Raw genomic sequence first — 10,977 nt, 5'->3', positions numbered from 1 at the left:
TCGGCTGCCAGGCAGCTGCACCGCTCGTGGGCGCCCGTAGCACGGCGCAGTCCTCGCTACCGCCGCGGCCCCTGTGGCGCAGCACGAGGGATAGTTTTGTTGCCGCTTTCACGTGGGTTCCCGGGGGCTTCCAGCTGCTCCCCGCCAAGCGTCGTGCCCGTTCCTCGAGAGCGTGTGCGCAGTGACGTGCCGCTCGGCCGCCGCTCGCGCGGGGGGTGGCGCTCGCCTGCGCTAACCGCCGCTGCCTGGCAAACGCCACACGGTGCTGTCGGTGGGCGACACAGAGGTGGCCCCGTGCCCCACGCTGCCGCCCGCCAGCAACGTCAGTGCGATGCTCCGATGCCCGTGGGGGGGTGCGGCCACGCTCGGTGCCCCCTCCTGGTAAGGAAATGCCGCCGCCGCCCCACGTCACGCTGCCGGCGGGCGCTCGGTGCGCGAAGGGCAGGACTGCAGCGCCGGCCCCGCACAGGTGTGCGGCACCGCCAGAGCCGCCTTCCTGCTGCCGCAGCGTGAGGCTTGCTGGGCGTGATTCCTGGGGGTGGGCGAGGGCCGAGGCCGCCGGTGAGGCCGGCCCGCCCCTTTGGCAGGTGTGGGGGCCCCTCCTGCCCGCTGGCCACACGGCAGCGGTGGGGCAGGAAGCTTCACACCGCCTGCTGTGTCAGGCCTCGGCTCTCCTGGAGGTGATCCGGGCCGGGGGAGCCCCAGGGAGTTACCCGAGAGCTGGGACAAAGGCAGAGGGGAAGAAGATGGGTGTCCCCCGGGGGTTGGTGCCGGGTGCCTCCCCAGCTTGCCAGAGCTCCCCTTGAGCTGGCACTGGCCTCGCCCGCACCGTGTCCTGGCCCCAGGTCTCGCACCTCTACCCTGAATCCCGTCCCGTAGCCCCAGGTCACCCCCGAGCCCCGCGGGGATGGCGGCAAGCCGGCCCTTGGCGCCTCCGCGGGAGCCCCTGTGGAAGGGGGGCTCCGGCCAGGGGCGATCTACGGGAATAACGGCAGTCGCTTCACCTTCTCCCAGAGGCCTCACCGGGGCCGTGCTTGCCTGTTCCTTCCCTGGGGATGCTGTCGACTGGACCCACTTCAGAACTGTGTGGGGTTCTCTGCCTGCCCTTGTGCTCCTCGCAGCAGAGAGGTGAGAAGGGACAGGCCCCTGGGACGTTTTCTGGCTGTGGACAGGAGCTGTCACAGCTGAAGCTGCAGAGGCCTGAGAAAGGGAAAGAAGAAAATCAAGGGCATGTGGGCAGCAGCTGCCTTCCACTGCAGGAAGAGAGAGCCTGCCTCTCTGGGCGAGGCAGGAGCCCTCTGTACAGTCCGCAGCGGGCCGGACCGCCAGCGTGCGATCAGGGTCCGTGCGCATCACCCAGAGCGCGGTACGGCCGCGCAGCGTGCGAGCGAGGCCACACGTGCAGGAAGCTGCGTTTTGTAAGAGCCGAGAGACACCCGCGTGTTCTTTGAGGTGGAGGGCAGCTGAGCGACTGCACCTCCAGAAAAGGAAGGGAGGAGAGAAGGAGAAAGAAGGGTCTGAATTGGCAAATTTTTCCTGGCAGCGCTGAGAGCGACAGCTGCGGTGAGTCGCGGACCCTCGGGCCCTGTTGCCCCTCTTGGACGTTTTGGGCTGTCCCCTGGCCCCCTCTCTATCCCATGCTGCTATGATTTTTGTTGTTTTTTTCTTCCCTGTACTTCTGCTCTCGTTCGTTCCTGCTCCCACTCCCTCTTGTGTCTTCTTCTAGCTCTCCCTTTTTCTTTCTTCCAGATGCTTGGTCCTGCTCTCTCTCCTTCCTTTGTTTCATCCTCCCTTTCTCTCCTGTAACCTAGCGCTGTTATTTTCCTTGTTCAGTTCTTGTTTCAGATCGGCTTTGGGGTCTCTTTTTGCCCACAGCTTTCTCTGGCCAGTTCCCAGGCATTGTTATCCTCGGCGAGCCTGTCTGCCGCTCCATGTGCCTGCCTGCCCATTTCCCTCCCTCCTGGTAATCCCGCCTCTACGCTGTGCCCGAGCTCAGGCCGCCCCTGCTCCTGTATCTCGGCTTTCGGCACGCCCCCGGCGCTTTCGGCACGCCCCCGGCGCTTTCGGCACGCCCCCGGCGCTTTCGGCACGCCCCCGACGCTTTCGGCACGCCCCCGACGCTTTCGGCACGCCCCCGACGCTTTCGGCACGCCCCCGACGCTTTCGGCACGCCCCCGACGCTTTCGGCACGCCCCCGACGCTTTCGGCACGCCCCCGACGCTTTCGGCACGCCCCCGACGCTTTCGGCACGCCCCCGACGCTTTCGGCACGCCCCCGACGCTTTCGGCACGCCCCCGACGCTTTCGGCACGCCCCCGACGCTTTCGGCACGCCCCCGACGCTTTCGGCACGCCCCCGACGCTTTCGGCACGCCCCCGACGCTTTCGGCACGCCCCCGACGCTTTCGGCACGCCCCCGACGCTTTCGGCACGCCCCCGACGCTTTCGGCACGCCCCCGACGCTTTCGGCACGCCCCCGACGCTTTCGGCACGCCCCCGACGCTTTCGGCACGCCCCCGACGCTTTCGGCACGCCCCCGACGCTTTCGGCACGCCCCCGACGCTTTCGGCACGCCCCCGACGCTTTCGGCACGCCCCCGACGCTTTCGGCACGCCCCCGACGCTTTCGGCACGCCCCCGACGCTTTCGGCACGCCCCCGACGCTTTCGGCACGCCCCCGACGCTTTCGGCACGCCCCCGACGCTTTCGGCACGCCCCCGACGCTTTCGGCACGCCCCCGACGCTTTCGGCACGCCCCCGACGCTTTCGGCACGCCCCCGACGCTTTCGGCGGGCGGGAACGCCGCGCGCCGACGTGAGGGGCGGAGCTTTCGCCTGAGGCGAAGGGCGGGATCGGCCCGCGCAGCAGTGAGGCGCCGCGCGGCCGCCTGAGGCGAAGGGCGGGAACGGCGCGCGCAGCAGTGAGGCGCCGCGCGGCCGCCTGAGAGGAGCGGGAGCGGCGCCCCCGGAAAAGGCTGCTCGGCGATCGGCACCGCCTCGGCGGGGACCTCATCGGCTCGGCTCGGCTCGGGGCGGGCGGGGGTGGACCCGAGTCGCCTGTGGGGGGGCGAGCGCCATTGTCTGAGGGGCTCAGGAGAGTCCTGGACCCGCCAGGCGCGGCAAGGTGCCTGGAGCAGACGAGTGCCCGGCGCGGTCGTCCCTGCAGGAAGTGCTGGAGCACCGGCTCTGGTGAGAAAAGCCGATCTGTGAGTTTTTTTTCGGGGGGGAAGGGGGGGTTGGAGGGCGGCCGGGGTTCGGGTGGTGCTGTGGGCACTTCTCGCCGGGGACAGGCATCCTTCTCAGACCTGACGGCACACTACTGCCCTTGCAGCAGCTGGTGGTGGAGAAGGGAGAGATGTCCACTGCGTGTGGAAGGACCTGCGAGGCAAGAGCGAGCGGGAGGAGCAGCGGAGGAAGTCTGGGCAGCAAGAGGAAAGAGAAGGGCGCTCTGAACAAAGCGCCGCTGTGAGGGGCGGAGCGGTCGCCTGAGGGGGACCTGCCCGGGGAAGGGGCGAGCAGGAGTCGAACCTGCCTGGGGAAGTACCGGATCGACTTGGGAACGGGGGGGGGGACGGGACGGGAGCCGCCTTGGAGAGGGGGTCGGTGTCGTCGCCTCGGCGGGGGAGGAGGGGGGAGCAGTGTCGTCGCCTCGGCGGGGGGGGGGGGTGGAGCAGTGTCGTCGCCTCGGCGGGGAAGGGGGGGGGGAGCAGTGTCGTCGCCTCGGCGGGGGGGGGGGGTGGAGCAGTGTCGTCGCCTCGGCGGGGGAGGGGGGGTGGAGCAGTGTCGTCGCCTCGGCGGGGGGGGGGGGGTGGAGCAGTGTCGTCGCCTCGGCGGGGGAGGGGGGGGGAGCAGTGTCGTCGCCTCGGCGGGGGAGGGGGGGGAGCAGTGTCGTCGCCTCGGCGCGGGGGAGGGGGGGGAGCAGTGTCGTCGCCTCTGTGTCTGTGTGTGGGGGGGGAGCAGTGTCGTCGCCTGGTGGGGGGAAGTGGGGTGGTGTCATCACCTGGGGGGGGGAGTGTCGTCAACGGCGGGGGGTGGGGGAGCGGAGCTTCCTCAGGACCGGTGAGAGGGGACTGGAGCTGCCTGAGGAGGGACGGCCATCGCCTCAGGGGCGGTGGAGGGTCCAAGCCTCGCTGAACGCGGCCAGGAGCCCGGAGGAGAAAAGCGCCCATCGTAGACATCCCTGCAGGAAGTGCTGGAGCATGGACTGGGTGAGGAAAGCCAATCTGTGAGTTTTTTTCGCAAGGAGGGGGGATGGTGGTGGTGGTGGGAGGGCGGCTGGGGTTCGGGTGGTGCTGTGGCCAGCTCTCGCCGGGGACCAGCATCGCTCTCGGACCTGACGGCATCCTCCTGCCCTTGCAGCAGGCGGCGGAGCAGCGTGGAGGTCTCCGTCCTGTACCGCTGCAGGCCAAGAGGGAGTGGGACGAGGCGCGGAGGAAGTCTGGGCAGCAAGAGGAGGAAGGAGAAGGGCGCTCTGGGCAAAGGGACCTCCCTGTCACCGGGGCTGTGGTCGCACCAGCGTGTCGCCAGGACGTTTGGTGCCCTGACCGGCTTTGTGCCGGGTGACCCCCCTGTAAGCAGGGCTCGGGTCTTTGGGTTTTTGCTGGCCTTTTGCCACGTCACCCCGTGGTCAGGCTGCCGGGCAGGTGGCAACCCTTCAAGGGGGGTGAGCGGCGCCGTCTCTGCGGCCGGGGCGGGAAGCGGAGCTCCTGAAGCACGCCGTGGTGGGGAGCCGCAGCCAGGCCGGCCGGCCTGTAACTTGGGTGCAGGGGGGGCCTGGCAGCAGGGCCGGGGCCTCTGCTCTGTCCTCCGGGTGGGGGAGCTGGCGCCTGGCTGCGCCTTCCTTCCGAGCACCAGCTCCTCGAGAAGCAAGACAAGGCATCGTGAAGGAGCTGCGAGGCCAGAGCGAGGGAGAGGAGGAGCGGCGGGCTGAAGAGAGGGCTGGGGGGAGAGGCGGGAGCTCAGGGCAAAGGGGCCTCCCCACGGCACCGTTGCCGGCACCTTTGGTGTCCTGGCCGGCGCTGCGCCGGGTGACCTCCCTGTAAGCAGGGCTCGGGTCTCTGGCCTTTTGCCCCCTTGCCCCGACGGTTTGGCTGCCCGGAGAGAGGGGCGACCCTGTAAGGAGAGAGCGGCACCGTCCCCGCACCGAGGGGCAAATGGGGCTCTCTGGCCCCCAAGCCCGCCCTGTAGGCAGGGGAGGGCTGTTTCCCCGGCCCTGGCGGCTTTCTGCCTGCTGGCGGCCTGGCCAGCGTGACCCCCTGGAGTCGGGGCACGTCGCGGCACTTGTCCCTTGGTCCCCCGCGAAGGCCCGTGGCACGTTGAGTCCCTCTGGGCTCCGTGCGTCTGGGGGGACAGGTCCGAGGCTCTGCTCTCTTGCTCGCGGGAGGGGACGGCTCCCCAGACATTGGCTGCACAGAGCTCGCTCTCTCTCCTGGGAAGTTTTGTTTCCCCCTGTCCGTGTCCGTGTGCCTGCCTGTGTCCGCGTCGGTGCGAGTGAGCGAGTGAAGGAGCTTCTTGTTTAGGCCCCTGTTGAAATCGCTGCAGCGTACTTAGCTTAAACTTCCCGGGAGGGAAAGAGGGGCTCTGTGCAGCAACAGGGGGTCGGTCCCCGCTGAGCCCGCGAGCGGAGGGCGAGTCCCGGCTGGCCCCTCCTTTCCAAGGACAGAGCCAAGCCGCGTGACCCTCCCGCTCTCTGGGCCTGGGTGGCTGCCTGTCCTGCTGGCAACCTGCCAGCGTGCCGGCCCCGTACTCGGGGCGAGTGCCACGAGCCATGGAGCCCTCTGACCCGACGGCCCTGTAAGCAGGGTTGTGCCCGTCCCCCGCCCTCGGCAGGAGGAGTGGGTAGCGAGCGGGCGTCTGCGGCCCCCGGCCTTCGAGGGCAAACGCTCGGCAGTTGTGTCCCCTTCACCGAGAACCGCGGTAGCCTCTAGAAACGCAGGGAACGGCCCTGAGCCAAGTACCTGCCCCAGAGTCCTCGAGACCCTCCCAGAGTTGCCCAGGACGCTCTTGTCCCACAGCAGCCGTGGGACAGGGAGGGCCCTTTGCCCGCAGCCCCTTTGTCTTTCCCCGGTTTCAGCGTGCCGCTCCTCCTCTCGCTTGCCCTCGCCTCGTAGTTTCTTCCGCAGGCCACGGATGCCTCTTCCTTCTGTCTTCTCCAGGAGCTGGTGCCTGGAAGGACGGCGCGGTCGGGCGCCAGCTCCTCTGCCTGGACGACGGGGAAGCCGGCCGCCTGAGGGACCTTCCCTCAGCGTGCTCTGGCCCCTGGCCCTCCCTCCTCCCTCCTGCCCCCTGCCCCGGCCTGAGCCGCCTCAGACCCCATTTTCTCACCTGGTGGTGCCCGGCGGCCTGGGGGCTTAAAGCATAGAGGGAGAGGGGACAGGGGTACGGCAGGGCAGGGGGAGATTTAGGGGGACAGGCAGCACGGGTGGGCCTCAGCCGCCAGCCCCTTGCAACCAGCTGCTCCGCAGTGACGCGGCAGCTTCTCCCAAGCGATGAGGAACCCCCCTCGGGAAGTTCTGCTTCCCCAGCCCCCAGAACCTCTTGGGAAAGGGCCGCTGCTGCCGATTCACCTGCCTTCAGGGCAGACAGCACCCAGCACTCTCGATAGTGCTTGGCTGGCGCCTTGTGTGGGGTGGCGGCCCTGTTAGCGGGGTGCGGGTCAGGGCGCCCCTGTAGCGGAGAGGAGGGGCCTCGTGGGCCTTTGGGACCGGGGCTGCCCTGTAAGTCGGGGCCTGGCCCGTGCCCTGCAGTCCCGGGCACTTTGCAGTCCCGGCAGCGGCTCGAGCCCCCTGTAAGCAGGGGCGCAGCCTCGGTGGCCGCCGCTCTGCATGCCCAGCTCCGTTTGCCCAGAGTGCCCGACTCCGAGCCCAGCTCCAGCGCCCGCCGCGACTCCACGTGTGGCAGCACCGGAGCACCGATTGGGTAAGAAAAGCCGATCTGTGAGGTTTTTTCGGGGGGGCGGGGGTATAGGGCTGTGTGAGGGCGGCCGGTGTTCAGGTGGTGCTGTGGCCAGCTCTCACCCAGGACCGTCGTCGCTCTCAGACCTGATGGCATTCTCCTGCTCTTGCAGCAGTTGGTCGTGGAGAAGAAGGGAGAGACATCCACCGCTTGCAGAAGGACCTGCGAGGCAAGAGCGAGCGGGAGGAGTAGCGGCAGCGGTCCGGCAAAGAGGCGAGAGAAAGCCCTCCTGGGCAGGGGATCTCCCTGTCACCTGGGCTGTGGTCGCCTCCAGCGTCCCTGCCCCTTTGGGGATGTTTTCTTTGCCTCGTGAGCAAGTACTCAATCAGATGCTTTCTCCAACTGCGTGTTCCCCATTTAGCTCCTTTTCTGCCCAACTCGGCTTTAACCGCTGCCTGCCACGTGGCGCTGCGCGTGGGATTTGAACCTTTGGCAGCCGCTGGAATGTTTGCGGCGTGTGTTGGTCCTGGCTGCTTGCAAGGGGACTCTCGGGGTGAAGCGCTAAGGCTTGGACAATAGGGCCAAGCCAGAGTTGACTTGTAGACGAGTCCTGTGTATTTTGTAACTGTTAACCATTGTGCTAACAGGTATTTTACTAAGTGATAACCAACCACCTATTCCGATGTAAAAAGTGGAAGTATCGAAGCCTGAACAACAGGCCCTGAGCCGAAGCTGCTCACTCAGTATGTCATCGTTAGTGAAACAGGTGTGGAAGACGTAGCTCTCTTGAATGTACATTTATCTTTCTTTGTGTGGGGATAAAATAACCGGGTCGTGGAGACCGTAGTCTGGCCCTGTGGCCTGACGTGAGCCCTTGCACCTAGTCTGCCTGGGTAAGCAGAGGAGCTCCCTTAGCTTCTCCCCTGAGCCCTGGCCAGGCTCCGGGGGAATCTAATGTGAGATTGAAACCAGATATTTCCGCTCCAAACCAAGGTGCCAGCTCTTCTGGCTTGCCGATTTTGGGGTATAGAAGGGTGGACCCGCTCACAGCGACTTTGGAGGCCTCACCTACGGGTGGACGCACCGCGTAGGGTTTCCCACTTGCCGGGAAAGGCTCTGCAAACCCTCGCTGTAACCGGGGCTGCCTGCGGGTCTGGGTGATGGCAACGGGTGCAGGTGCTGAGGGATCTTTTTTAATCGCTGTTCCCTCTCTCTCAGGCAGTCAGGATTTGATGCGTTACCCTGTATTTTCCTATCTGTGTGAGTGCACTATTCCGTCTTTCCTGACTGCGTGTTTTCCATATTCTTCTGTTATTTAGTTATTTCTAATAAAATACGCCTGCTCCTTTCACTCCGGTGTCTGAGTTGAATTGATATCCCTAATCAGCAAAACGGGGGGAGATGAGGTGGCGCTTTCCAGAGCCGAGGTCGGTGTCGGTTTGGCTTTGGGCTGAGCTGTAGCCGCCGCGGCGCTAGTTCCTGGCAAGGGGACGGACGGGGGAGCTGTCGGGGCCAGAGCTGCCGTAAATATAATCAGACAGCTTGCTCGGGTTCTCCAGCTCCTAGCGTACGCTCCAGAAGAGCGGCTGAACGCGGGCAGAAATGTTCCTGGATTTATCTGGGTTTTTTTAAAAAACTATTTCTGCTATCACCAGGATTTGAAAAACTAAATTGGATAAATGTGAGTTTAGGAAAAATATCTAACAATACGTGTGCTTTTAATAGTTACTGTACTGGTCTCCCAGGGACCGAAGTTACGCTGTTTCGTCCTTAAAACAACTCTGCGCTCCCGTGTCGCGTTGTCACAGGCTTTCCTCCCCCTTCCACCCGTCCAAAGAGCCCTGAGGCTGCTCTGACCGACACTTCGGTCACCCCGCTGAGTTCTGGGTCACAAGGCGAGACTGCGCTGCCCTGCGCTGCGGCCGTGCCGGAGCTCCTCCCTCTCCGGGGGGTTATAAGATTTGGCAGCGTTGGTCCCGTCGGCCCGCGCACCGGAGCGGTCTCGCCCAGCGGCTGCTCCCGCTGCCCGGGGAAGGTTCCCCCGGCGGGGAGAGGCGACCTGCGGCGTGCGGCTGCGCCGGGCGGCCCCCGGAGTGCGCGTGCGCGGCGGCGGCCCCGCGACCGGAGGACCGGCGGCCCATAGAGCGCGAGCTCGGAGGAGCGACGGGCATCTCCGGCGTTTATTAACGGTGCTGGTCGCTATAGTTACCGGGGGGGGGGGGGGGGGGGGAGCGTGGGCCGGGCCGGAGGAGCCGCAGGGGCGGGCAGGGAGGCTGCAGGCAGCGACCCCTCCCTGTCCGGGGCCGGTGCTGGAGGAGGAGCCGGTGCGAGCCGAGGCAGGAGCGGGGCCGGGCGGCTGCGGGGAAAGGTGCGGCGGGACCGGGGGCGGAGGCCGCTCCGCGTCGGGGCCGGGCGGCGGCGGCGCTGCCCGGAGCCGCGCGGGGCTGCGCTCGGCCGGGCTTCCGGGTGCGCGGGCGGCGCGGCGGGAGCCGTAGTCACGTGCAGGGGGCTTCCGGTCGGCCATGTTGGCTCCCCGGGGCACGCCGGGAGCTGCAGTTTCTGCGCTCTCGGTTCCCCGCAGCCGCGGCGCTGGCGGGCGCGCGCGGCACGGCACAGCCCTCGGTACCGGCGCGGCCCCGCGGCGCGGCCCGAGACGCGGTTTTGTGGCGGTTTCCCGCGGGCTGCCCGCGGCTCCCCGAGACGCGGTGTGCCCCCCGGCCCGGGGGTGCGCATGCGCGGCCGCGGCGTCTCCCGGGAGTGCGCATGCGCGGCGGAGGTGAGTGTTGGGGCTGCGGCCGGGCCGGTCCGCGGCAATAAGGGTCCCTGCCGCCTCCGTGCCCCCTCCCGAGGCCGCGCTGGGGCCGCGCGTGTCCGTTCCTGCCCCGGGGATGCCGCCGGCTGCGCCCAGCTCGGGCTGGCGTGGGGTGTCTCTGCCCGGCCTGGCGCTTCTCACGGCTCGGGGGCCAGAAGGGACGGGCGGAGCCGAGCCTTCCCGGCCGTGGGCAGCGGGGCGGGAGCCGCCGCGGCTGGAGCTGGAGGGGCCGGAGAAAGGGAAGGAAGGAGAACGTCAAGGGCATGTGGGCAGCAGCCGCCTCGCCCTGCAGGAGGAGAGCGCCTGCCTCTCCGGGTGAGCGAGGAGCCCTCTGCACAGTCCGCAGCGGGCCGGACCCAGGCGCGGAACGGCCGCGGAGCGAGCGAGCGAGCGAGGCTGCGTGTGTCGGAAGCCACGTCTTGTAAGAGCCGAGAGACACCCGCGTATTCTTTTAGGGGGAGGTCAGCCGGGCGAGTGGAGTTTCAGAAGAAGAGGAGGGGCAGGAGGAAGGAAGGAGAAAGAAGCATCTGACCTGTCCAGTTCTCCCGGCAGTGCCGGGAGCGAGAGCCGCGGTGAGTCCCGGGCCCTCGGGGCCCTGTCGCCCCCCTTGTATGTCCCAGTCCCTTCCCGCCCTTCTCTTTCCCATGCTGTGATTTTTTTTTTCTTCTTCTCTATATCTTTTCTTTCTTTTCTTCTGCCTTGCTCCCCCTTCCTCTCTCACTTTCTCTCTCTTGTCTTGCTGCTCCCTTTTCTTTTTCTGTCTGCACTTCTGACTGCTTGTTCTGTACCTTTTGCATCACTCCTCAGTCCATTTCTCTCTCGATCCTTCCGTTCTGCTCCTCACTTCTCGGTTTCTCTCTCTTTCCTCTGTCCTACTCCTGCACGTAGTGTGTGATTGAATGAGGTTCTGTGTCTAGCAGGCCTCATCTCGTAAGAGCTGTGAGACACCTACATATTCTCATAAGTGGAGGACAGCCGGGCACCTGGAGCTGTAGAAGAGGAAGGGAGAAGGCAAACAGAAGGAGGAGTCTGACCTGTCAAATTCTCCTGGCAGCGCGGAGAACTGCAGTAAGTCCCGAGCCCTTGGGCCCCTCTCATCCCTCTTGTGTGTCCTGGTCCCTCCCTGTCTTTCTCCTAGACTCCTCTCTTTCTGGTGCTGCTCAACTTTTTTTGCTCACCTGTATCTTCCGTCTTGCTTGGAGCATCTCCCTGTCCCCATCTTGTAGGTCTTCCCTTTCTCTGCCCTGTACCCTGCCGCTCTTGTTGCCTTTCTCC

The sequence above is a fragment of the Athene noctua genome, chromosome 7 (assembly GCF_965140245.1).
Source record: "Athene noctua chromosome 7, bAthNoc1.hap1.1, whole genome shotgun sequence".
Lineage (NCBI taxonomy): Eukaryota > Metazoa > Chordata > Aves > Strigiformes > Strigidae > Athene > Athene noctua.
This window is presented reverse-complemented; position numbering follows the sequence as displayed.